Source organism: Phyllobates terribilis, unplaced genomic scaffold, assembly GCF_046119375.1.
Source record: "Phyllobates terribilis strain yellow unplaced genomic scaffold, ASM4611937v1 Scaffold_171__1_contigs__length_4068163, whole genome shotgun sequence".
In the NCBI taxonomy this organism is placed as follows: Eukaryota; Metazoa; Chordata; class Amphibia; order Anura; family Dendrobatidae; genus Phyllobates; species Phyllobates terribilis.
Genome location: NW_027362931.1, coordinates 3,489,051 through 3,514,823, shown reverse-complemented (window position 1 = coordinate 3,514,823; position 25,773 = coordinate 3,489,051). Strand labels below are relative to the sequence as shown.

The 25,773-nt window shown below is 47.5% G+C and overlaps 1 pseudogene; it reads left to right on the top strand.

Annotated features, from left to right (window-relative positions):
- The first annotated feature begins 1,674 nt into the window (after positions 1-1,674).
- LOC141212364 (uncharacterized) overlaps positions 1,675-25,773 on the top strand; it is a 49,169-nt pseudogene continuing 25,070 nt past the window's right edge.

Here is a 25,773-nt window from a genome sequence, read left to right as displayed (position 1 = left end):
TCCGCACAGTATACACGGCTCCGCACAGTATACACGGCCCCGCACGGTGCTCCGCACAGTATACATGGCCCCGCACGGTGCTCCGCACAGTATACACGGACCCGCACGGTGCTCCGCACAGTATACACGGCCCCGCATGGTGCTCCGCACTGTATACACGGCCCTGCATGGTGCTCCGCACTGTATACATGGCCCCGCACGGTGCTCCGCACAGTATACACGGACCCGCACGGTGCTCCGCACAGTATACACGGACCCGCACGGTGCTCCGCACAGTATACATGGCCCCGCACGGTGCTCCGCACAGTATACACGGCCCCGCACGGTGCTCCGCACAGTATACACGGCTCTGCACGGTGCTCCGCACAGAATACACGGCCCCGCATGGGAAGAGAGACGGCGGGGGAGGGGGAGAGAGACGGCGGGGGAGGGGGAGAGAGACGGCGGAGGAGGGGGAGAGAGACGGCGGAGGCGGGGGAGAGAGACGGCGGAGGAGGGGGAGAGAGACGGCGGAGGGGGGGGAGAGAGACGGCGGAGGGGGGGAGAGAGACGGCGGAGGGGGGGGGAGAGAGACGGCGGAGGAGGGGGAGAGAGACGGCGGAGGAGGGGGAGAGAGACGGCGGAGGAGGGGGAGAGAGACGGCGGAGGGGGGGAGAGAGACGGCGGAGGAGGGGGAGAGAGACGGCGGAGGGGGGGAGAGAGACGGCGGAGGAGGGGGAGAGAGACGGCGGAGGAGGGGGAGAGAGACGGAGGAGGGGGAGAGAGACGGAGGAGGGGGAGAGAGACGGCGGAGGAGGGGGAGAAAGACGGCGGAGGAGGGGGAAAGAGACGGCGGAGGGGGGGAGAGAGACGGCGGAGGAGGGGGAGGGAGACAACGGAGGGGGGGAGAGAGACGGCGGAGGAGGGGGAGAGACGGCGGAGGGGGGGGGAGGGAGACGGCGGAGGGGGGGGAGGGAGACGGCGGAGGAGGGGGAGAGAGACGGCGGGGGAGGGGGAGAGAGACGGCGGAGGAGGGGGAGAGAGACGGCGGAGGCGGGGGAGAGAGACGGCGGAGGAGGGGGAGAGAGACGGCGGAGGAGGGGGAGAGAGACGGCGGAGGGGGGGGGGAGAGAGACGGCGGAGGAGGGGGAGAGAGACGGCGGAGGAGGGGGAGAGAGACGGCGGAGGGGGGGAGAGAGACGGCGGAGGAGGGGGAGAGAGACGGCGGAGGGGGGGGAGAGAGACGGCGGAGGAGGGGGAGAGAGACGGCGGAGGAGGGGGAGAGAGACGGCGGAGGGGGGGAGAGAGACGGCGGAGGAGGGGGAGAGAGAGACGGCGGAGGAGGGGGAGAGAGACGGCGGAGGAGGGGGAAAGAGACGGCGGAGGGGGGGAGAGAGACGGCGGAGGGGGGGGGAGAGACGGCGGAGGGGGGGAGAGAGACGGCGGAGGAGGGGGAGAGACGGCGGAGGGGGGGGGGAGGGAGACGGCGGAGGGGGGGGAGGGAGACGGCGGAGGAGGGGGAGAGAGACGGCGGAGGAGGGGGAGAGAGACGGCGGAGGAGGGGGAGAGAGACGGCGGAGGGGGGGGGAGAGAGAGACGGCGGAGAGGGAGAGAGACACCACAGGAAGAGGCTGCTGCACTGAGAGCGGAGGACCTGTGGTGACGTCACCGTCATGTGATCAGGGGCGGGGCTCAGGAGAGATAGAGACTAAATACACGTGGGCTAAAGGACGACATAGCCATGTGACTTGATGATGTCACCGGAAGGGGCGGGGCCTCGCTCTCCATTGCTCTCTGCTGAGGCTGTGGTGATTACACCGAGGAGCTGAGGTGATTTGGGGGCGCAGATAAGTGGATGTTCCTGTATGGGGGCTGCACAGGGAGCGGGGGGATTCTGTAGGTGCGAGACTGCGTGGGTGAGGAGGAGGTCCTGTTACTTGCATGGAATCTCCCTGACCCCCTGCTGGAGGTGTAGTTACCACGGTGACCGTCCCCCGCTGGAGGTGGAGTTACCACGGTGACCGCCCCCTGCTGGCGGTGTAGTTACCACGGTGACCGTCCTCCGTTGGCGGTGTAGTTACCACGGTGACCGTCCTCTGCTGGCGGTGTAGTTACCACAGTGACCGTCCTCCTACGAGGCTGATAATGAGCGGTCAGATCGGTGGAGGAGGCCGCGGTGGAGTTTGTGGCTTTTCCTCCAGATTGTTCCTGATAAATGTCGGATATTTGGGGCAGAATTCAGTGATTGTCGTTATATCGTCCCCTGTGATCTCCATCTTCTCCTTTATCATGAAGACGCCGGCAGGACGAGATCCCTCCAGCTGATCCAGTGCTCATCCCTCCTTCTCCTGAATGACCCCCCGAGGATGGACGAGGGCGAGACCACCAGAAGATTATTACACTTCACCCTGGAGATCATCTCCCTGCTGAGCGGAGAGGTAACTCCTCTACATTCCTATCAGCTTTATTGTGTTATGTAACAAGTCCGACATCGGGAAGAGGAAATCCAGAAGAGGAAGAGAAGGATTCTTTACTGTAAGAGCAGTGATTGTGTGCAGCTCTCTGCCAGGAGGAGTTGTCATGGGGATTCCCTATAAGAGCTGTAGAGGGGCCTGGATGTCTGTCCTGAGTGTAATAATATTCCAGGTTATGGCCCCAGATTACTGGAGACGGTTATTGATCCCGGGATTTCTACTGATTGTCAGATCTGGAGTCGGGAAGGAATTCTTCTCCCTAAGTGTCTCTCTCCATACACAGGATTACACAATAGCGAGGAAGACACCGGGGGAGGGAGTGACTCCGATCATCCATCTCCAGGAGTCAGGAGGGCGGAGCCCGGGCCCCATCACAGAGCCTCCCCCGCACCCCCCGATACATGAGAGGAAGAGGAAGATCCTAGAGCTCAGCAACAAGATGATTGAGCTGCTGAGCGGAGAGGTGACTGCTGGGACATTATACAGGACAGCACTGGAGGATTCTGGGTGATGAGCGGAGAGGTGACTGCTGGGACATTATACAGGACAGCACTGGAGGATTCTGGGTGATGAGCGGAGAGGTGACTGCTGGGACATTATACAGGACAGCACTGGAGGATTCTGGGTGATGAGCGGAGAGGTGACTGCTGGGACATTATACAGGACGGCACTGGAGGATTCTGGGTGATGACTGGAGAGGTGACTGCTGGGACATTATACCGGATGGCACTGGAGGATTCTGGGTGATGACCGGAGAGGTGACTGCTGGGACATTATACAGGACAGCACTGGAGTATTCTGGGTGATGACCGGAGAGGTGACTGCTGGGACATTATACTGGACAGCACTGGAGGATTCTGGGTGATGACCGGAGAGGTGACTGCTGGGACATTATACAGGACGGCACTGGAGGATTCTGGGTGATGACTGGAGAGGTGACTGCTGGGACATTATACCGGATGGCACTGGAGGATTCTGGGTGATGACCGGAGAGGTGACTGCTGGGACATTATACAGGACAGCACTGGAGTATTCTGGGTGATGAGCGGAGAGGTGACTGCTGGGACATTATACTGGACAGCACTGGAGGATTCTGGGTGATGACCGGAGAGGTGACTGCTGGGACATTATACCGGATGGCACTGGAGGATTCTGGGTGATGACCGGAGAGGTGACTGCTGGGACATTATACAGGACAGCACTGGAGGATTCTGGGTTGTGACCGGAGCGGTGGCTGCTGGGACATTATACAGGACAGCACTGGAGGATTCTGGGTGATGATGGTGTCGTTGTTGTCAGGTTCCTATAAGGTGTCAGGACTTCGCTGTCTATCTCTGCATGGAGGAGTGGGAGTATCTAGAAGGACACCAGGATCGGTACCAGGAGGTGATGATGGAGGAGCTCCGGCCTCTTACACCAGGTTCGCTGTAGATGACGTGTAATGATGAATCTCCCATTTTCGGCTTTTCTCCTCTTTTTTTGCCTTGTACATGTGACTCTTGTGCTGCTGTTCTCGCTCCCTCCCTGTCTCGTCTTCTCCGCTCCCCTCCCCCATCGCTCACACAGGAAAGTGATTGTCCACAGCGTTTGATTTTAAATTCTGTGGATAAATCTGCAGATTTCTGATTGTGTTTGGAGGACAATGAAGCCTCATAAGGCGACAGCAGAAGAAATATTAGGAAGATTCATCGCTTCATGACATAATGGCCGAACAGTAATGAGGGCTATGAAGGGTCGTTCCTCCTGAGCTTGTTGGGGTCTCAGGACTCCTGTTCTGGTGACTGATGGGGTCCTCTGTCCCCTGATCCGACGTCCCACACTGGTCGGTTACTCTGGTGACGTCCCTCCCCCGGTATCAGTATGGTACAATATAAGGGAGGGCCCTGCTCAGTCTACATGTTAGGGGGGAATAGAAAGAGTTTCGTATCGGACACGACCAGAATAAGATGTTACATTTCTCTGAGGTCTCAGATTTGTAGTGATTTACATTTATTGTGCATTGTTCCTTACAGGGAACCTGTCTGGTTGGATATCGCCAGTATCATGCACATATGGGGTTAATCCGCTTGTTAATAGCATTAGGGAGGTGCCCGGCCGCTGCACTGAGTGTGCGGCATCGAGAAGCCGCCGGCTTTCAGTCATGCAGGCTCCAATGCACCTACTGTCACCGAGCATTAATAATTGGGCTATCGTGAAGCTGACAGTGACGTATGGAAGGCGTTCAATACGGTTTCCAGGCTGTGGAACCCAGGGTGTTGTGCCATACGCTCACTGGTCACTTACCGATACCTACGTAGAGAGTAGTCTGGATCGCGTGCTTGCGACTCTGGACGAAATACGGACAGCGTGACGGCACGGTGAGATATTGTGTGATCTCCCCGGTGTCGTCCTGACTGTGTGTGTTGGGGATTCCCTGACAAATTGGTGGCAGCGGTGGGATATTGTATGATCCTGCCGGTGCCGTCCCTGACAAATTGGTGGCAGCGGTGGGATATTGTGTGATCCTGCCGATGCCGTCCCTGACACGCAGCACTTTACAATTAAGCGGGGACATGTACAGACAATAAATTCAACACAAGGTAAGACAGTTTAAACAGTTATATTAGGAGCGAGGGTCCGGCTGCTCGCACACTTACAATCTACAAGGGAATGGGGGGACACAATAGGTGAAAAGTGCTTGTTATTTCAGGTCTGACAATTTATAATAAATAGGGATTTTAATATAAAGCTGCATGATCCAGTCATCAGCCCATATGTATACAGTGCCTACAAGTAGTATTCAACCCCCTGCAGATTTAGCTGGTTGACACATGCGGAATTAACTTGGCATTGTGACATTTGTAATGTAGATCAGCCTGGAAGTGGGAAATGCACTGCAGCAACTTTTTTTTTTATTTTTTTTTAAAACGTTAAAAGTTAATTCAGAGTGTCATTTATTATTCAACCCCTCAAACCACAAGAATTCTGTTTGGTCCCCCTAAAGTATTAAGAAGTAGTTCAGGCACCAAGAATAATGAGCTTCACATGTGTGGATTAAAGATCTCTTTTGCCAGCCTTTTCTGACTATTTAAGACCCTCCCCAAACTTGTGAACAGCACTCAGACATGGTCAACATGGGAAAGACAAAGGAGCATTCCAAGGCCATCAGAGACAAGATCGTGGAGGGTCACAAGGCTGGCAAGGGGTACAAAACCCTTTCCAAGGAGTTGGGCCTACCTGTCTCCACTGTTGGGAGCATCATCCGTAAGTGGAAGGCTTATGGAACTACTGTTAGCCTTCCACGGCCTGGACAGCCTTTGAAAGTGTCCTCCCGTGCCGAGGCCAGGCTTGTCCGAAGAGTCAAGGCTAACCCAACGACAACAAGGAAGGAGCTCCGGGAAGATCTCATGGCAGTGGGAACATTGGTTTCAGTCAATACCATAAGTAACGTACTCCACCGCAATGGTCTCTGTTCCAGACGAGCCCGTAAGGTACCTTTACTTTCAAAGCGTCATGTCAAGGCTCGTCTACAGTTTGCTCATGATCACTTGGAGGACTCTGAGACAGACTGGTTCAAGGTTCTATGGTCTGATGAGACCAAGATCGAGATCTTTGGTGCCGTGACGTTTGGAGACTGGATGGCACTGCATACGACCCCAAGAATACCATCCCTACAGTCAAGCATGGTGGTGGCAGCATCATGCTGTGGGGCTGTTTCTCTGCCAAGGGGCCTGGCCATCTGGTCTGCATCCATGGGAAGATGGATAGCACGGCCTACCTGGAGATTTTGGCCAAGAACCTCCGCTCCTCCATCAAGGATCTTAAGATGGGTCGTAATTTCATCTTACAACAAGACAACGACCCAAAGCACACAGCCAAGAAAACCAAGGCCTGGTTCAAGAGGGAAAAAGTCAAGGTGTTGGAGTGGCCTAGTCAGTCTCCTGACCTTAACCCAATTGAAAACTTGTGGAAGGAGCTCAAGAATAAAGTCCACATGAGACACCCAAAGAACCTAGATAACTTGGAGAAGATCTGCATGGAGGAGTGGGCCAAGATAACTCCACAGACCTGTGCCGGCCTGATCAGGTCTTATAAAAGACGATTATTAGCTGTAATTGCAAACAAGGGTTATTCCACAAAATATTAAACATAGGGGTTGTATAATAATTGACCCACACTTTTATGTTTAAAATTTAATAAAATTCAACTGAGCAACATAACTTTTTGGTTTGTAAGATTTATGCTTCTGTTCATAAAACCTACTCTCGTTTGCAGTTTGAAGGCTCTAACTTATTTGCATCTTATCAAACCAGCTAAATCTGCAGGGGGTTGAATACTACTTGTAGGCACTGTAAGTGCAATAATCAAGTATCGAGTACAGTTATCGTGTGCATGGAGGGTGTGGAGACAGATGAAGAGTAGGGAACAGATTCTGAATAATATTTAGAAGGAGGGAACAGGGGAAAGTTGGTTTACTGAGTAGTTAAGTTGGTAGGCTTGTTTAAAGAGATGGGTTTTTAAAGCGCGCTTAAAGACATGGGGCTAGGCATCAGTCGGATCGTCTGGGGTAGAGCATTCCAGAGAACTGGCGCAGCAAGAGAGAAGTCTTGGAGACGGAGGTGCGAGGTTCAGATTATGAGGGATGTTAGTCTTAGGTCATTTGTAGAACGGAGGGCACGTGTAGGGCGATAGACAGAGATGAGAGAGGAGATATAAGGCGGTACAGAACTGTGGAGAGCTTTGTGGGTGAGAGCGATGACTTTATATTGGACCCTGTAGCGAATGGGCAACCAGTGTAATGACTGGCACAAGATGGAAGCATCGGTGAAGCGGCTGGACAGAAATACGACCCCAGCTGCCACATTCAGGATGGATTGGAGAGGAGAAAGTTTGGTAAGAGGGAGACCGATCAGAAGAGAGTTGCAGTAGTCCAGACGAGAGTGAATAAGAGCGACAGTAAGAGTTTTAGCAGTTTCAAAGGTGAGAAAAGGTCGGATTCTGGAGATGTTTTTAAGATGCAGGTGACAAGAGTGAGCGAGTGATCGGATATAGGGAGTAAAGGAAAGGTTAGTGTCGAATATGACCCCAAGGCAGCGGGTGTGCTGCTTGGGGGTTATGGTTGAACCATCCAAGGTAATTTCGATGTTAGGTAGAGTTGGGTTAGTAGAGGGGAGAAACACCAGAAGTTCAGTTTTAGAGAGATTCAGTTTAAGATAGAGGGAGGACATGATGTTAGAGACAGCAGACAGACAGTCCTTGGTATTTTGTATTCGGGTAGGGGTGATGTAAGGGGAAGAACTGTATAATTGGGTGTCTTCAGCATAGAGATGATACTGGAACCCAAATCTGCTGATTGTTTGTCCAATAGGGGCAGTGTATAGAGAGAAGAGGAGGGGGCCTAGGACTGAGCCCTGCGGGACCCCGATAGTAAGGGGATGAGGAGAGGAAGAGTAGCCGGCAAAAGATACAGTGAAGGAGCGGTCAGAGAAGTAGGAGAACCAGGAGAGAACGGTTTCCTTGAGGCCTATAGAGCAGAGCATAGTAAGGATTTGCTGGTGATCCACAGTGTCAAATGCGGCAGAGACATCCAGGAGAATCAGCAGGGAGCAGTGACCTTTGGATTTAGCTGTTCGTAGATCATTAGAGACTTTAGTGAGGGCAGTTTCAGTGGAGTGTAAGGAGCGGAAACCAGATTGTAGAGGGTCGAGGAGTTATCTGAGAGATAGCGGATTAGATGGGAGTGGACCAAGCATTCCAGGAGTTTAGAGATGTAAGGAAGATTAGAGACAGGTCTGTAGTTAGCAGTGCGGTTCTGGTCCAGGAATGGCTTTTTAAGTAAAGGGGTTATGATGGCATGTTTAAATGAGGAGGGAAAGATACCTGAAGAAAGAGAGAGGTTAAATATTTTAGTCAGGTGAGTGGTGACCACCGGTGAGAGAGACTGCAGGAGATGTGAAGGAATGGGGTCACTGTTGCTGGTTGTAAGTCAAGAAGAAATGAGAAGCTGGGTAACTTCTTCTTCTGTAACAGGCTCAAAGATGGCTAGTGAGCTTGAAGTGCGTCAGGGAAGGGGATCCAGGCACTGAGGAGATTGGGCTGAGATGTCCTGATGTATGTGGTTGATTTTTTCTAGGAAATAAGTGGTCAGATCCTCCCCGCTGAGGTTGGTGGTGGGGGCCTGTGCATTAGGTTTCAGGAGGGAGTTTAAGGTTTCAAAAAGTCATTTTGGATTGTTGGACAGTGAAGTGATGAGTGGGGTGAAGTAGGATTGTTTGTTCAGATGAAGGGCAGAGTTATAGGTTTTGAGCATGAATTTATAGTGGAGAAGTCCTCTGCTAAAAGAGATTTTCTCCACTGACGCTCAGCACACCTTGAGCAACACTGAAGAAAACGTATTTGCATTGTGTGCCAGGGCTGCCGTTGTCTGTGTCAGGTCTTTCTGCGTGTAGAAGGTGCTGCTTCATCTAGGGCGCTCTTCAGTGTATTATTGTAGTGTGAGAATGCCAAGTCTGGACAGGAGAGGGAGGAGATGAGGGCTAAAGATGTGTGGAGATTGTCCATAAGCTGCTGTATGTGGCGTTGTCCCGGGGAGGAGACAGTTCTTGACAGAGAAGAAAACAAGGTTGTTGTCCGAGAGCGGGAGAGGGGATTTAGTAAAGTCATGCAGCGAGCAGAGACGGGAGAAAACCAGGTCCAGAGTATTCCCGTCTTCATGTGTAGGAGAGTTAGTAATCTGTGAGAGGCCGAATGAGGGGGTTAGAGAAAGTAGATGAGAGGCAGATTGGGAGAGGGAATCATTGATGGGGATATTAAAGTCTCCCATGATGGGGGTGGGGATGTCACAGGATAGAAAGTGAGGAAGCCAGGTGGCAAAATGATCCAGGAACTGGCGGGAGGAGCCTGGAGGGTGGTACACAGTACTGTTTCACTCCTACCCTTACCCGAGGCTCGGTGACAGTGTCATGTGGGATCACAGATGTACCGCCAGGCAGTACTGGAATACGTCTGTATTCTGCTGCATCAAATTCCGAGCCTCCCATCGCTGCTGTTTAGTGAGAGCATCACTTATCTTAACCTCACACTCGTCCCTGGCTGGTGTCAAAGGGTTCCGAGACGGTACGACTGGCGTCTCATCCATAATCAAACATTCCTGGACTTTCCAGGCTTTTAGCAGGTTCACATGATACAGTTGTTCCGGTTTTCTCTTTCCGGGCTGGTACACTACACTCGGTAATTCACCTCCCCGACCTTTTCCCGGACTTCATTTGGCCCTTGCCACTTGATCTCCTTGGGTAGCCCAAGGCAGCAGAATATGGCAAACAGCTCGCAGGGGATACGTATTGCCTCCGGGTAACGGGTGGCATAATCTACTACCACCAAAATATGTTGGTGGCCACGGGCAGATTTTACTATAGGCCCCACCAGATTCATCGCAATCCGCTGAAAAGGTACCTCTATAATGGGTAGAGGTACCAATGGAGTCCGGAAATTTGCAGTGGGTGTGGTAAGTTGACACTTGGGACACGACTCACAATACCTCTGTACCTCAGCATAAATCCTGGGCCAAAAGAACCGCTGCAAAATACGTTCTTGTGTTTTTCTTTCACCCCTAGGTGTTCACCCAGCGTGTGTGTGTGTGTGTGAGAGAGAGTGAGCCATCTCTAGCAGCGCCCGGCGGTACGATTGCCAGCTGTTCCACCACTTCATCCCGGATTTTATCAACTCTATATAATAGATCCTGGTTGACAGCCATGCGTGGGAAAACCGCCTCTGCACCCGGTTGCTGAGGCACCCCTTTTATTTCTACCACCCTTTCTCGTGCGCGTGCTAGAGTGGGATCCTGCAGCTGAGCTGTCCCAAAAGTACCAGGGGACACTTCCAGCTCTGGGATCGACGGGGTCTCCTCAACCTCTCCTGCCAATACCTCAAGGGGAACCTATCGGGGTTACACTCTGTCTCTAGGTCAGCGACCCCCTACGGCAGGTATCCCTGACTCGGAATCTTTGGGTTCTGTGCCTGGACATTTACCCTGGGAGGGTTAACTTTGTTCTCCTATAGGGACCAGTATAGGGGCAAGTATCTTCCCAAAACAGTCCCATCAGGAAGGGTCTTCACCACTCCCATCACATGTTTCATCTCCCCACACTGGGTGGAAAAAGTAACCTCTGCTGTCGGGTACTCTCGGAGGTCCCCATGTATGCAAACAACGCCGACTTTCCGTCCACTGGGGTTCTCCTTGGCAACCAGTGACCCATGCACCAGAGTCACTAGGCTCCCTGAGTCCAAGAGAGCCTCCTTCTGGTACCCTTTGACGAGTACCTGGCACAATTGGGGTTTGCTGCCCGCAGCGTCTGCAGTCACGGTGCAGACTGTCTGGGTATACATCGAGACTCTGCGCGTGAACCCACAGTCCATGGGTTCAACAGTCAGGGGGCAGTTGTCAGCCACATGTCCTGGCCCTTGGCGCTGCCAGCACCTGATAGTGGAGGCACCATTTGTCTTTGAGACCGTTTTAGGGGACACTGGTCTGCCTCCCTCACTCCAGGGTACCCCCTCATTATGGGCTCGGTACTGACTGTCCCCAGTAGAGGGACGTGACCGTTTCACCGGCTCCTGGGCTTGCAGGGTCCTGCATGATAGTAGCAGTGGGGCAGAGACCCGTATGAAGTCCTTGGCCCTGATTGGGCCGTGTACTGCCCAATCAGGCTAACCACCTGGTCTAAAGTGCCCGGGTCCCCTTGCCGACCTCAACTCTGTATAGCTACTGGCAGAGTCCTCTCTAGCCGATCGACCACCACCCGCTCCACCATCTGGGCCAGAGTCAAAGTCTCAGGCTGGAGCCACCTTTTAACTAGATGCAGCAAGTCATATGCCTGAGACCTGGCGGGCCGGGCCTCCACAAAGGTCCATGAAAACACCTGTTGGGTTGTCAAATATGTATTAACTCCCAGTAGGGCAAGGATCTCACCTTTCAGCTTCCCATAGTCCTGGTCATCATCGCAACTCAGGCCAAAGTAGGCCTTCTGCGCATCGCCTATCAGAAACTGAGCCACCACGTCAGCCCACTGGGAAGTTGGCAGGTTCTCCAACTCCATGGTGTGCATGTAGATGGTGAGGAAGGCTTCTACGTCATCCTCCGGACTCGGCTTCCTCAAGACTGAACGGACCTTGTCCCGGGCCTCACGAGTTTCCGGGATCGGTGCTGGTGGCATCTCTCGCAGAGCCGCAATCTGCTGCACGATCAAGTCATTAGTGCGCTGCTGGTGCTGCTCCTGCTGTTGCTGCTCCTGCTGTTGCCTCTGGAGATGTTGGTACTGCTGGGTGAGTACTAACTGCTTTAGTAGCCCCTCCATGTCAGCAGGCTTGAGCTGTAGCTTTGCAGACTTGATCAGACATGCTGCTTTTGGGGTATGCCTCAGTTCACACTGCCCGCATTCTCCACCAAATTGTAATGAGGCAGTGACCCAAGGAAAGTTCAACTTTAAATGTCTTTATTTGCACAATGTCCTCCGGGTCGCAGCCGGGTGATCCAAACAGTCCGTGTAAACCTGCCGCCGTTTCACTCGGGTGCGCCAGTTACGTTGCCTTCACAAGCCTTTGTTGTACCTTCACCCAGGCTTGCATTGTACAGCGCCTCCTGCTCTGCAGCTTAGCAAACAAACCACTGACACACCCAAACCTTTGTTGAAGGTTTTTTAATGGATTCTGATGTTGTCCTCTATTTTCATCTTCTCCTTTTATTGTAAAGACGCCCTCCAGCTGATCCAGTGTTCATTCCTCCTTCTCCTGAATGACCCCCCGAGGATGGACGAGGACGAGACCACCAGAAGATTATTACACTTCACCCTGGAGATCATCTCCCTGCTGAGCGGAGAGGTAACTCCTCTACATTTCTATCAGCTTTATTGTGTTATGTAACCAGTTCGACATCAGGAAGAGGAAATCCAGAAGAGGAAGAGAAGGATTCTTTACTGTAAGAGCAGTGATTGTGTGCAGCTCTCTGCCAGGAGGAGTTGTCATGGGGATTCCCTATAAGAGCTGTAGAGGGGCCTGGATGTCTGTCCTGAGTGTAATAATATTCCAGGTTATGGCCCCAGATTACTGGAGACGGTTATTGATCCCGGGATTTCTACTGATTGTCAGATCTGGAGTCGGGAAGGAATTCTTCTCCCTAAGTGTCTCTCTCCATACACAGGATTACACAATAGTGAGGAAGACACCGGGGGAGGGTGTGACTCCCATCATCCATCTCCAGGAGTCAGGAGGGCGGAGCCCGGGCCCCATCACAGAGCCTCCCCCGCACCCCCCGATACATGAGAGGAAGAAGAAGATCCTAGAGCTCAGCAACAAGATGATTGAGCTGCTGAGCGGAGAGGTGACTGCTGGGACATTATATAGGACAGCACTGGAGGATTCTGGGTGATGAGCGGAGAGGTGACTGCTGGGACATTATACAGGACAGCACTAGAGGATTCTGGGTGATGACCGGAGAGGTGACTGCTGGGACATTATACAGGACAGCACTGGATGATTCTGGGTGATGACCGGAGAGGTGACTTCGGGGACATTATACAGGACAGCACTGGAGGATTCTGGGTGATGACCGGAGAGGTGACTGCTGGGACATTATACAGGACAGCACTGGAGGATTCTGGGTGATGACCTGAGAGGTGACTGCTGGGACATTATACAGGACAGCACTGGAGGATTCTGGGTGATGACCGGAGAGGTGACTGCTGGGACATTATACAGGACGGCACTGGAAGATTCTGGGTGATGACCGGAGAGGTGACTGCTGGGACATTATACAGGACAGCACTGGAGGATTCTGGGTGATGACGGTGTTGTTGTTGTCAGGTTCCTATAAGGTGTCAGGACGTCGCTGTCTATCTCTCCATGGAGGAGTGGGAGTATCTAGAAGGACACCAGGATCGGTACCAGGAGGCGATGATGGAGGAGCTCCGGCCTCTGACATCACCAGGTGAGAGGAGACTCTTGTTGGCTCCGGTGGATGTGATGACGTCTCTCGGCCTCATCCTATAATAGATGATTTTTCTCCAGACTTGCTCTGGTTTTCTCTACATTTTCTCACAGCTTTCATTCCCTGATTATTCTCTTCTGATCTGTGAGTCGCGGTTTCTCCGCTGTCGTCTTCATCAGTCTTGAGTCTTCGTCCTCGGCGGCTTCTTTCAGAAACTTTCACCTTCCTTAGAGCATCGGTCACATTTTGTCTGCAGTTGTCCCAACTCTTCTGTCCATTCTCTCCTATGATTTCTTTCGGTACCGGAGTCTGATCGTTACTCAGCAGAGTCGGGGTTAATTTACTGATGATTTTCCACGTAATCTGCTGTCGCTTGTCCATACCTCTGAACTCTGTGTGGCATTGACCTGGTCTCTAATCTGAGCTGCTGTTAACCTGCGATTTCTGAGGCTGGTGACTCGGATAAACTTATCCTCAGAAGCAGAGGTGACTCTTGGTCTTCCTTTCCTGGGGCGGTCCTCATGTGAGCCAGTTTCTTTGTAGCGCTTGATGGTTTTTGCAACTGCACTTGGGGACACTTTCAAAGTTTGCCCAATTTTTCGGACTGACTGACATTCATTTCTTAAAGTAATGATGGCCACCCGTTTTTCCTTACTCAGCTGCTTTTTTCTTGCCATAATACAAATTATAACAGTCTATTCAGTAGGACTATCAGCTGTGTATCCACCAGACTTCTGCACAACACAACTGATGGACCCAACCCCATTTATAAGGCGAGAAATCCCACTTATTAAACCTGACAGGGCACACCTGTGAAGTGAAAAGCATTTCCGGTGACTACCTCTTGAAGCTCATCAAGAGAATGCCAAGAGTGTGCAAAGCAGTCATCAAAGCAAAAGGTGGCTACTTTGAAGAACCTAGAATATAAGACATATTTTCAGTTGTTTCACACTTTTTTGTTAATTATATAATTCCACATGTGGTAATTCATAGTTTTGATGCCTTCAGTGTGAATGTACAATTTTCATAGTCATGAAAATACAGAAAAATCTTTAAATGAGAAGGTGTGTCCTAACTTTTGGTCTGTACTATCTGTATATATTTTATTTGGCAAAATAATGTATGTGTGTGTGTATGTGTATATATATAATATTTATATTTTATACAAAAACATTTATTCTAATTTTGGGAGACAAAGCAAAATTAATGGGGACTTCAATCTGAGATCCTGGTCTGGTGGTAATAATTGTAAGTCTCCCTTAAAGGGATGTTTGTTCAGAAGAATATGTATTATGGAGCTTTTCTGTGGAGTCTGACCAGACAATCTCTCCTTGGCTCCCCGTGTGCATCAGTAAGCGCCCATGACCCCGGTGCCGGCTCTCTAGTTGTCCTTTCTACACATTGATAGGCACTAACCGCTGCGTACTGGGTGCTCCCCTCAACACCGTCCTTCCGGGTTCTGTGACTTCGTACGTTAGTCGTACATGTGCCTTTTTTTTCCTCCTTTAGAGACAAACGCAGAACTTGCTGCTTATTTAAATGTTTATACCGAGGTGGATGTTGAGATTTATCTCTATTTAGAGAAGAAGAAAAACATGGTAACTCGTCTTTTAATAGATCAGGTTCTCTCCTCTTAGTGATCCCAGAGGATCCTGTCCAGGAGGGAGGCCGTGTCCTCATGGTGACATCATGAGCTCTCAAAAAACAATCACTGGTAAATGGTCACCGTCCCCCCCCCCCCCCCCCAATCTCCATACAGTGAATTAGGAGAGGAAACCAATGGATAGAAATGTGGAGCTTTCTCCAGCTCCTCTGTGGTTCCATCCCTGGAGACGAAACTTGGAGAAGTTGTGTTTTTTAGTACGGCTCCTTCATCTGACTGACGAGGGTCTTCTCTGTCCCTCTCCTCGGGGTCCTCTTCCTCCGAGTGCAGAGCAGAGAGCATTAGGCTTTGGCCTCGCTGATTATCACTTCATACTTGAGACCCACAATGTGCTGGGTCCTTGGTATCGGGGGTGAGGACCACAACAATGTAATTTATTCCCAGATACATAAATATAGAATTACTGGTTCTGAGAGACGAGTCTCATATATAGACAGATACACGGCAGGTCATGTATTCAGTCTCTGTGTCTCCACAGATGGATCCAGGAGGAGAAATCCACCAGAGAGATGTCCCCGTCCTCTGTATCCCCAGGACTGTCCAGAGGAGAATCACAGCATCCCGGAGGATCATCAGGTAGATGACACTGAAGTCCCCACAACATCTGACCATGACGTGATGGGACCTGAGCTCATGTTACATTTTTCTTTTTAGGGTGAAGATCTGATTGATATTAAGGTTGAGGTTATACATGGAGCACAAGAGGCGACCACAATATGGGCCGATCAGCAGGGTGAGGAGGGGAGACTGTCATGTCTGTTCTTTTGTCACCTACTGCTACTCCCATCATCACATGACACAACCTACAGTGTCATGTAAAAGTATAGGCACCCCTTATTTTCCCTTATTGAATTTTTTTTTTAAATGTAAAAGATGAAAATATATATAATTTATTGTTTTGCCTAAAATACAAAAGAAATGTCATCTTTAACTTTAGGCAGTTTAGAGATTATTTCATCTTCAACTTAACTGTTCACAATAACAGTAATTTTGACCATTGGTGCCCAAACTTTTACATGTCACTGTATTCTGTCACTATGTGTTTCCTACAGATGGACTCATGGAAAGAAATCCACCAGAGAGATGTCCCCGTCCTCTGTATTCCCAGGACTGTCCAGAGGAGAATCACAACATCCCGGAGAGTCATCAGGTAGACAGTGCTGAGCCCTGTACCGGATCTGTATATGGGGGGACATTTCTGATCGAGGTCATAGATGTCACAGATTTTGGTGGTTTCTTGTATTGTGCTGATTGTTACATCTGATATATCAGGAGGAAGATCCGACTAAGAATAAAGTGAAGGACGAGACAGAAGAAGAAGCGATGACGAGGGGGGATCATCCGTGTGTGAGTGACGGGAAGGAGGAGATTCCGGTAGATGTTTCCACAGGTGTGTAATAATGACCGGCGTGTGATGATGATGACTGGCGTATGACGATGATGGTTGGCATGTGACTATGATTAGCGGTGCCTGACGATGACCGGTGTGTGATATTGTATGAAGTCTCCGGTGCAGTGAAGCTTTATCCGCCGTCCACATCACAGCAGAAGCGTCCGGTGATGGCGCGGCTGCTCTTGTACAGAGTCCGGTTGCGCACTGATGAATAACTGGGCCGCATTCACACCTCTTCTTAATGATTTAATAAGCACATTTTTAATTTTCCTAATTGTGTTTTTTAATATTACTTATTATATCTTTTATTTTCATATTATTCTTACACAAGTCTCATGCTGCCATATAAATAACCGAGCTTGCGGTTCGGACAGAACCCCGGGGGAAGATTCCGTATAATGAGGCGCTGTGGACGCCGTCTGGCCTATGATCCAGTGATGTCCATCTTTTTCAGCGTGCATAAAAGCGCAGTCGATCAGAGGCTAGACGGAGTCCGGTGTAACTCTGCTGCCTCATTATTCTGAATGGATCCCTCGGGGGTGTCATCTGAATCGTGTTTTGTAGATTTAGATGGAAACCCCGATGTACAGTGGGTGCGGAAAGTATTCAGACACCTTTAAATTTTTCACTCTTTGTTTTATTGCATCTATTCGGTAAGTTCTAAAAAGTTCCTTTTTTTCTCATTATAGTACACTCTGCACCCCATCTTGACTGAAAAAAAACAGAAATGTAGACATTTTTGCAAATTTATTAAAAAAGAAAAACTGAAATATCACATGGTCATAAGTATTCAGACCCTTTGCTCAGTGTTGAGTAGAAGCCCCCTTTTGAGCTAGTACAGCCATGAGTCTTCTAGGGAATGATGCAACAAGTTGTTCACACCTGGATTTAGGGATCCTCTGCCATTCTTCCTTGCAGATCCTCTCCAGGTCCGTCAGGTTGGATGGTGAACGTTGGTGGACAGACATTTTCAGGTCTCTGCAGAGATGCTCAATTGGGTTTAGGTCAGGGCTCTGGCTGGGCCAGTCAAGAATGGCCACAGAGTTGTTCTGAAGCCACTCCTTTGTCATTTTAGCTGTGTGCTTAGGGTTATTGTCTTGTTGGAAGGTGAACCTTCGGCCAAGTCTGAGGTCCAGAGCACTCTGGAAGAGGTTTTCATCCAGGATATCTCTGTACTTGGCTGCATTCATGTTTCCTTCAATTGCAACCAGTCATCCTGTCCCTGCAGCTGAAAAATACCCCCATAGCATGATGCTGCCACCACCATGTTTCACTGTAGGGATTGTATTGGGCAGATCATGAGCAGTGCCAGGTTTTCTCCACACATACCGCTTAGAATTATCACCAAAAAGTTCTATCTTCGTCTCATCAGATCAGAGAATCTTATTTCTCATAGTCTGTGAGTCCTTCATGTGTTTTGAGCAAACTCTATGCGGGCTTTCATGTCTTGCACTGAGGAGAGGCTTCCATCTGGCCACTCTGCCATAAATGCCTGACTGGTGGAGGGCTGCAGTGATCGTTGACTTTGTGGAACTTTCTCCCATCTCCCTACTGCATCTCTGGAGCTCAGCCACAGTGATCTTGGGGGTTTTCTTTACCTCTCCTACCAAGGCTCTTCTCCCACGATTGCTCAGTTTGGCTGGACGGCCAGGTCTAGGAAGACTTCTGGTGGTCCCAAGCGTCTTCTGTTTAAGGATTATGGAGGCCACTGTGCTCTTAGGAACCTTGAGTAATTCAGAAATACTTTTGTAACCTTGGCCACATCTGTGCCTTGCCACAATTCTGTCTCTGAGCTCCTTGGGCAGTTCCTTTGAGCTGATGATTCTCATTTGGTCTGACATGCACTGTGAGCGGTGAGGTCTTATATAGACAGGTGTGTGCCTTTCCAAATCAAGTCCTATCAGTTTAATTAAACACAGCTGGACTCCAATGAAGGAGTAGAACCATCTCAAGGAGGATCACAAGGAAATGGACAGCATGTGAATTAAATATGAGTGTCTGAGTGAAGGATTTGAATACTTATGACCATGTGATATTTCAGTTTTTCTTTTTTAATAAATTTGCTAAATTGTCTGCATTTCTGCTTTTTTTCAGTCAAGATGGGGTGCAGAGTGTACTTTAATGAGAAAAATAAACTTTTTAGAATTTACCAAATGGCTGCAATGAAGCAAAGAGTGAAAAAATGTAAAGGGGTCTGAATACTTCCCGTACCCACTGTAAGTGTTCAGCGTACTTCACAGGATAAATATGATCCAAAATATTCTGTACCCCAAAATGCCACCAAGAGCTTCTACTCAACCCACAAAAAAAAAAGTCCCCACTCAGGTTCATCATCTGTAAACAGTAATCTAGGGGGTGTCCATATTACTGGTAGCACAAAGTCTCTGGAAAAGTGACTTGGCTCCCACTTAAAGAAATCCAGTGACATCTGCGCTCCCAAATCCAAATGCCCCCTCCTCCTGGGCCCCACCGTATGCAGTTAGCATCCACATGTTTGGCATTACTGTAGCGAGGAGAGCCAATTTATTTCTCCAGAAGGCACTAGCTGGGAATCATGTACTGGGCGCTACAACGTAAGGGCATTGCAACGTACCGGACACTACAATGTACTGACCACTATAATGAAATATTTGCATTTTCACTTTGCAACATCCATTACTGCTCGTTTCTGGAAAGCACCCATGGAGTCAGATTCATCACTACGCCTGTAGATACATTTCCATAGGGGTGTAATTTCCAAACTGGTGTCACTTGAGGGGGGATTCTGCTCTTTTGCCACTTTGGGGCTCTGTATATGGAGTCTGCAAACTGTTCTACTAAAGTTTGTTCTCCAAGAGTAAAATAGCGCTCCTTCCCTCCCGAGTCTCGCCATGTGGCTAAGCAGTACAGTACAACAAATTATGTGGTCATTTTTACCCATTTTCCCTTGTGAAAATGTAAAATCTGGGGCTAAAATAACATTATAGTGGTAAAAATGTTTTTTTTTTTTTCTTCACCGTTCAATTGTATAACATTTTGTGAATCACAATTACCTTGTATTCATTGGGAAAGTGCGCGGTGGATTCTGGGTGTGACGCGCGGGGAAACCCCACCCACAGCCCGGCATCCACCGCGGGGATCGCATCACCGTGTCACGCCTCACTTGACGTGACATCAGGGGAAGCAAGAGCCGGCTGAGGCCGGGGGTCGCGTGATGCCGGTGAGTGGCCAGCGATAGCGCCGCTCACAGCCAATAAAGACAAAGCTAGGTAATTAAAAAAAAAATCTTCTCTCAATGGGTTAATTACATTGGGGGCATTTTTAATAGTAGTGTACAACTTCTTTAATTACGTGGACACTTTTCTATACTAAGGCCAAGATACGAAGCTTGAGAGAGTGAAATGGCACTGGAGGTACATTAAGGGAACCTGTCATCAGTAATTACCACTTAACGAACTATTTGCTGTCTAATCTCTGCCACCCCTGACTTGTGCCAATGTCACCAGTTTATAAGTGTCATTCACTTTACCCGTCATTGTGTAAATGTTATGGCATGTAGTTGTCCTCCTTATTACTGGTACTTTCACGGACGAGGGTCTTTATTGTGAGATCCAGAAAATACATTCAGAAATCTCTTTTGTGTTGAAGAAAAAACTCACATCTAATTTATCTTTCCACCTGATAGGAAATCCTTGTGAGAATAACGGTTCATCACTAAATTGTAAAAAAGAAGATATCATGAAGCACTCTAATGGAGAAAACCTCATCACCCTTCCTGCACCTCCTGGACTTCACAGCACTTCACCTTCTTATAATCCTAATCATGAGGAATCATCTCCTGAGCAATCTCGCATTATTACCAAAAGTCCAGGGGGCAAAATGGATTCAAGATTTCAGAGTGACAAGAAATTTACAAAAAGCTCAGATTTTTTAACACACAGAAAACACAAAGGAAAAAAAACATACTCCTGTTCAGAATGTGGGAAATGCTTTACATATAAATCACAATTTGTTATACATGAGAGAATTCACACAGGAGAGAAGCCATTTTCTTGTTCGGAATGTGGGAAATGTTTTGGAAGTAAATCAGAGCTTGTTAAACATCAAAGAATTCACACAGGAGAAAAGCCATTTTCATGTTCGGAATGTGGGAAGTCCTTCAAACATAAAGGGGATCTTATTACACATCAGAGAAATCATACAGGGGAGAAGCCATTTTCATGTTCGGAATGTGGGAAATGTTGTAAAAATAAATCAGACCTTGTTAAACATCAAAGAATTCACACAGGAGAAAAGCCGTATTCATGTTTACAATGTGGAAGGTGCTTTACAGAGAAATCACAACTTGTTAAACATCAGAGAATTCACACAGGAGAAAAGCCGTATTCATGTTCAGAATGTGGAAAGTCCTTCACAGGTAAAGGAAGTCTTATTATACATCAGAGAATTCACAGAGGAGAGAAGCCATATTCATGTTCAGAATGTGGGAAATGTTGTAGAAGTAAATCAGACCTTGTTAAACATCAAAGAATTCACACAGGGGAAAAACCTTTTTCATGTTTACAATGTGGAAGGTGCTTTACAGAGAAATCACAACTTGTTATACATCAGAGAATTCACACAGGAGAAAAGCCATATTCATGTTCAGAATGTGGGAAATGCTTTACATTTAAAGGGAGTCTTATTACACATCAGAAAATTCACACAGGAGAGAAGCCATATTCCTGTTCAGAATGTGGAAAATGCTTTACATTTAAAGGGAGTCTTATTACACATCAGAAAATTCACACAGGAGAGAAGCCGTATTCATGTTCAGAATGTGGGAAATCCTTTACAGATAAAAGGAGTCTTATTCCACATCAGCGACTTCACACAGGAGAGAAGCCATATTCATGTTCAGAATGTGGGAAATGCTTTACAAATAAATGGAATCTTATTACACATCAGAGAAATCACACAGGAGAAAAAACATTTTCATGTTCACTATGTGAGAAGTCCTTCACAAATAAAGGGAGTCTTATAACACATCAGAGAATTCACACAGGAGAAAAACCATTTTTGTGTTCACTATGTGGGAAGACCTTCACAGCTAAAGGGCATCTTAGTAGACATCAGAACATTCATACTGGAAAGAAGCCATATTCATGTTCAGAATGTGGGAAGTGTTTTAGTTATAAATCAGATCTTGTTAAACATCAGAGAATTCACACAGGAGAAAAGCCGTATTCATGTTCAGAATGTGGGAAATGCTTTACAAATAAAGGGAATCTTATTACACATCAGAAAATTCACACAGGAGAGCAGCCGTATTTATGTTCAGAATGCGGGAAATCTTTTATGCGTAAATCAAATCTTTCTGCTCATAAGAGAATTCATACAGGAGAAATGCTATTTTCTTGTTCAGAATGTGGGAAATGTTTTATATATAAATCAGAGCTTGTTATACATCAAAGAATTCACACAGGAGAAAAACTTTTTTCATGTTTTGCATGTGGAAGATGCTTCGCAAATAAATCAGAGCTTGTTATACATCAACGAATTCACACAGGAGAAAAGCCGTATTCATGTTCATTCTGTGAGAAATGCTTTACAAAAAAAAATTATCTTGTGCAGCATGAGAGAAGTCACACAGGAGAGAAGCCGTATTCATGTTCAGAATGTGGGAAATCTTTTATACAAAAATCACACCTTGTAAAACATGAGAGAAGTCATACGGGAAAGAAAGTGTAATTATGTTCACTGTGTTTTATAAAGTTTAATAAACATTGTTCAGCATAAATGAGTACACCCCCTTTGATGAGTAAGATTTTGTTTAATATCTCACTGAACACAAGATCAATTTCTACAATTTTGTCAACACTAAGTTTCATAGAACATTTTTTTGCAATCAAAACATGAAAGTAAGGGTAATAATATAACTCTCATTACAAAATCTTCAGTTTTACTCAAATTAGTTGATGCAAAAATGAGTACACCCCACATCAAAAGCTACTACATCTATTATTTTGTATGGCCTCGATAATTTTAAAGGATGGCACCAAGTTTTCTAGGCCTGGAATGAACAAGTTAGTGACAATACTATATCTATCTTTTTTCTCTCTTTCGATAACGAGCTCTTAGAGCCTGGATGCTGGATGGAGCGATGACAACTTGTCTCTTCAGAATTCCCCAGAGGTGTTTGGTTGGGTTCAGATCAGGAGACACTTGGCCACTGAATCACTGTCACCCTGTTCTTCAGAAATGTAACAGTGGCCTACCAAGGGAACAGAGTGATGGCAGCATCTTCTCTGTCACTACAGAGCAGAACATCTGTGAATTCAAGATACCATCAATGAAATGTAGCCCCTCATGCAGCCGCACATAAGGACACGGCCACCACCAGGTCTCACTGTAGACTCCATGCATTCTCATTGTATTCCTCACCTCTTCAATGTTATAAAGTTTTGAAGCCATCAGTTCCAAAAAAAACATTTATCTTGGTCTGATCACTCCAGAGTATAAAGTCCCAGGAGGCTTCATATGTTTCCACATGTGTCCTGGCAGATTGTAGGGCGGCTTTTTTGTGTATGGGATTTAGGAGAGGCTTTCTATGTAGACAACACCCATGTCTGCCATTCCTCTATAGAAAAATATGTCTGCTTTCAGCTCATCTCTCAATGCTTGGATGAAAAATCACAGTTGGGAAGGAATGGACGGGACAAAGAAAGTTACTGATAATCCAGCACTTGTTTTCCAGTGTGAATAAAACCAAAAACTTTTATTGAATAATCCAAATTAAAATCATAGAAACATTAAAAAACAGATAGGAGTAAAACATCTCTGCGTTTCTACCTGGTATTTGTGTTCAGTTCTTCTTCATGACATAATAAATCACCAGTAACCGGCTTCTTATACACATCATAGGGTCTAATGCACAGCGGAGACCCCCAGCCCCAAATGGATGTGTGCAAGTATGTCTACATTACCCCTATGGATGATCATATATCCACAACAAAAAGCATCCGTGCAATAGAAGAATGAAGTGTCTGCATCTATAATGTGTATATTATGTATAATTACTATAAAAGAGGAAAAAACACAATTCAGTAAATGGATACAAGGTCTGAAGGAAGATTCATATCACTGGGGAATCTGGGGTCCAATTCCAGAATCCACAAGGCTTCTCTGGGGTGTACTTTTTATACCAATCTCCCCCCTTAGCTAGTCTGGTGACATATTCAATACCCACAACTGTAAAGTGATTAATCCCTATTGTGTTGTATGAGATGTTGTGATGCTGCAGATGTATTACGTGTTGTGGGGCCAAGAACGTCCCTAACGTGTCCCCCAATGCGGTGACGTAAGGGTCTGACCGTGCCCCCCACATATTGCAGCAGACAAGCTTCACATTGTATGGTGTCAATGACGTGTGGAGCTACAACTAATGAGATGTCGGATATTATAGGGTTTATTATGGTTAGTAGATGCAGACATTTTTGCTTTGTGCACAGACTTGTACAAACCACATTTATTTCTCCCACATTCAATGAAACCTTTGGTGTTTGTCCTCCACGTGTCAGTTGTCTTTCTTGTTGCTGGATTCTTGTCAGTGTATAACATAGGTAAATGTTTTCTGGTAATATTCACTATATTATAGGAATCTTCTCTGCAGCCAGTATTGAATGTATCTCTAGACTGATGGATGTTTCCTTCTTTGTGAGTTTTCGGTAATGTATGAAATATTGGACATTGTGGGTGATTTTCCTTTAATCGTTCTATTTGTTTGGCATTAAGTACAGCCGATACCAAACCCTCCTCCAAAAGACAATGTAAGGGGGTATTGTATGAATTAGTAGGATCTCCATCTAGAGTGCGGCATATATTAGTATCGTCGTCCATGTTCATAACCTCCAGCTCATACAACCCACTATCCAGAGCTGTGATCGAGCCCCCTTTATCTGCAGCTCTAATGACTTTATTAGGGCTGTGCTCAGGGCCGTATCTGGCATTCATGCTGCCCTAGGCTCTTTAAGTGGTCACGCCCCCTACTGGTAATTCATACTAAAAGTGCTCATACCCTTTAGGCCCCCTTCACACATACCGGAGACACACACGTACACCCATTATAATCTATAGGCTGCGCACATGGTCACACGGACCGGACATGTCCGTTTTTGCCGGCAGCTCGGACGTCAGTACGTCCTGCACACAGATGACATAAAGTGTGACATCCGCACACACGTCTGTGTGACACGTGCCGGAAGAGAGCGCAGAATAGAAATGACAGATATTTAGGTGTTAGATGTGCAAAGATCGAGATAGATGATAGATATCCGTGAGATATATAATTACTGCCCTGTGTGTGGAGTTTACTGCACTTGTGTTTAGCTAATTAAAAAAGAGATGTGGAGTCCTCCCTATTTTTGATAACCAGCAAAGGTAAAGCAGACAGCTGTGAGCAGATATTATCAGGGTGGGAAGATCCTCGGTTATTGGGCCCTTCCCAGCCTAAAAATACCAGCCCTCAGCCGCCTCAGAAATGGCGCACCAATTCAGGTGCTTTGCACAGCTCTTCACGATTGCCCTGGTGCGGTGGCAATCGGGGTAATGGTGGTTAGGGTTGATGACAGCTGTGATTTGTCATAAAACACAGCTGTCTTCAAGCCCTCAGGTTAGTAATGGAGAGGGAAAGGAAAGAGATCCCGGCACTCACCTGTAGTCAATCATTTATTTCACATCCACAAATCTGCAAAACGTTTCAGCTCCTCCAGAGCTTTTGTCAATTGTGGGCAATCACATAGAAATACAACATTTATATAGAAAAAAAACAAGGAAATGACATCACAATGAAATAGAAAATGAAGAAAACCACAAACATTCATATTGTTGTGGTTAATTTTTTTAATATCTAGATATCATTATTAATTTAGATAAAAACAATGTATATTTTTGCTATGTCTGAAGTCTGCTTGAGTGTTTTCTAATTTTACATTGTGGAATGTCTGACTAAGATACTTGTTTCCTGAAAAGTCCTTGACAAGAAGGTTTACGCTGAGCCAAGGGAAATTTGTTACTAATAAGTCTATTTCAGTTTTCTGTAACAATGAAGTTCTGTTCTGTCTAGCTAATAAATATGGCGAGTCTTTGCTGCCACACGAGGAAGACTCTACCTGCTGACAATATATGTCACATGTATTCTGTCTCTCTTCCTTCATCGATGAAGTATCTTAATTTGAATCTCACTGGCAATGTGAAGACCCTTTGCTGTCTATTCCAAAGTTCTCCTTAAAACAAAGAGGGTCTCCATAACAATATAATCATATTAGTCTCATTATATAAAATATAC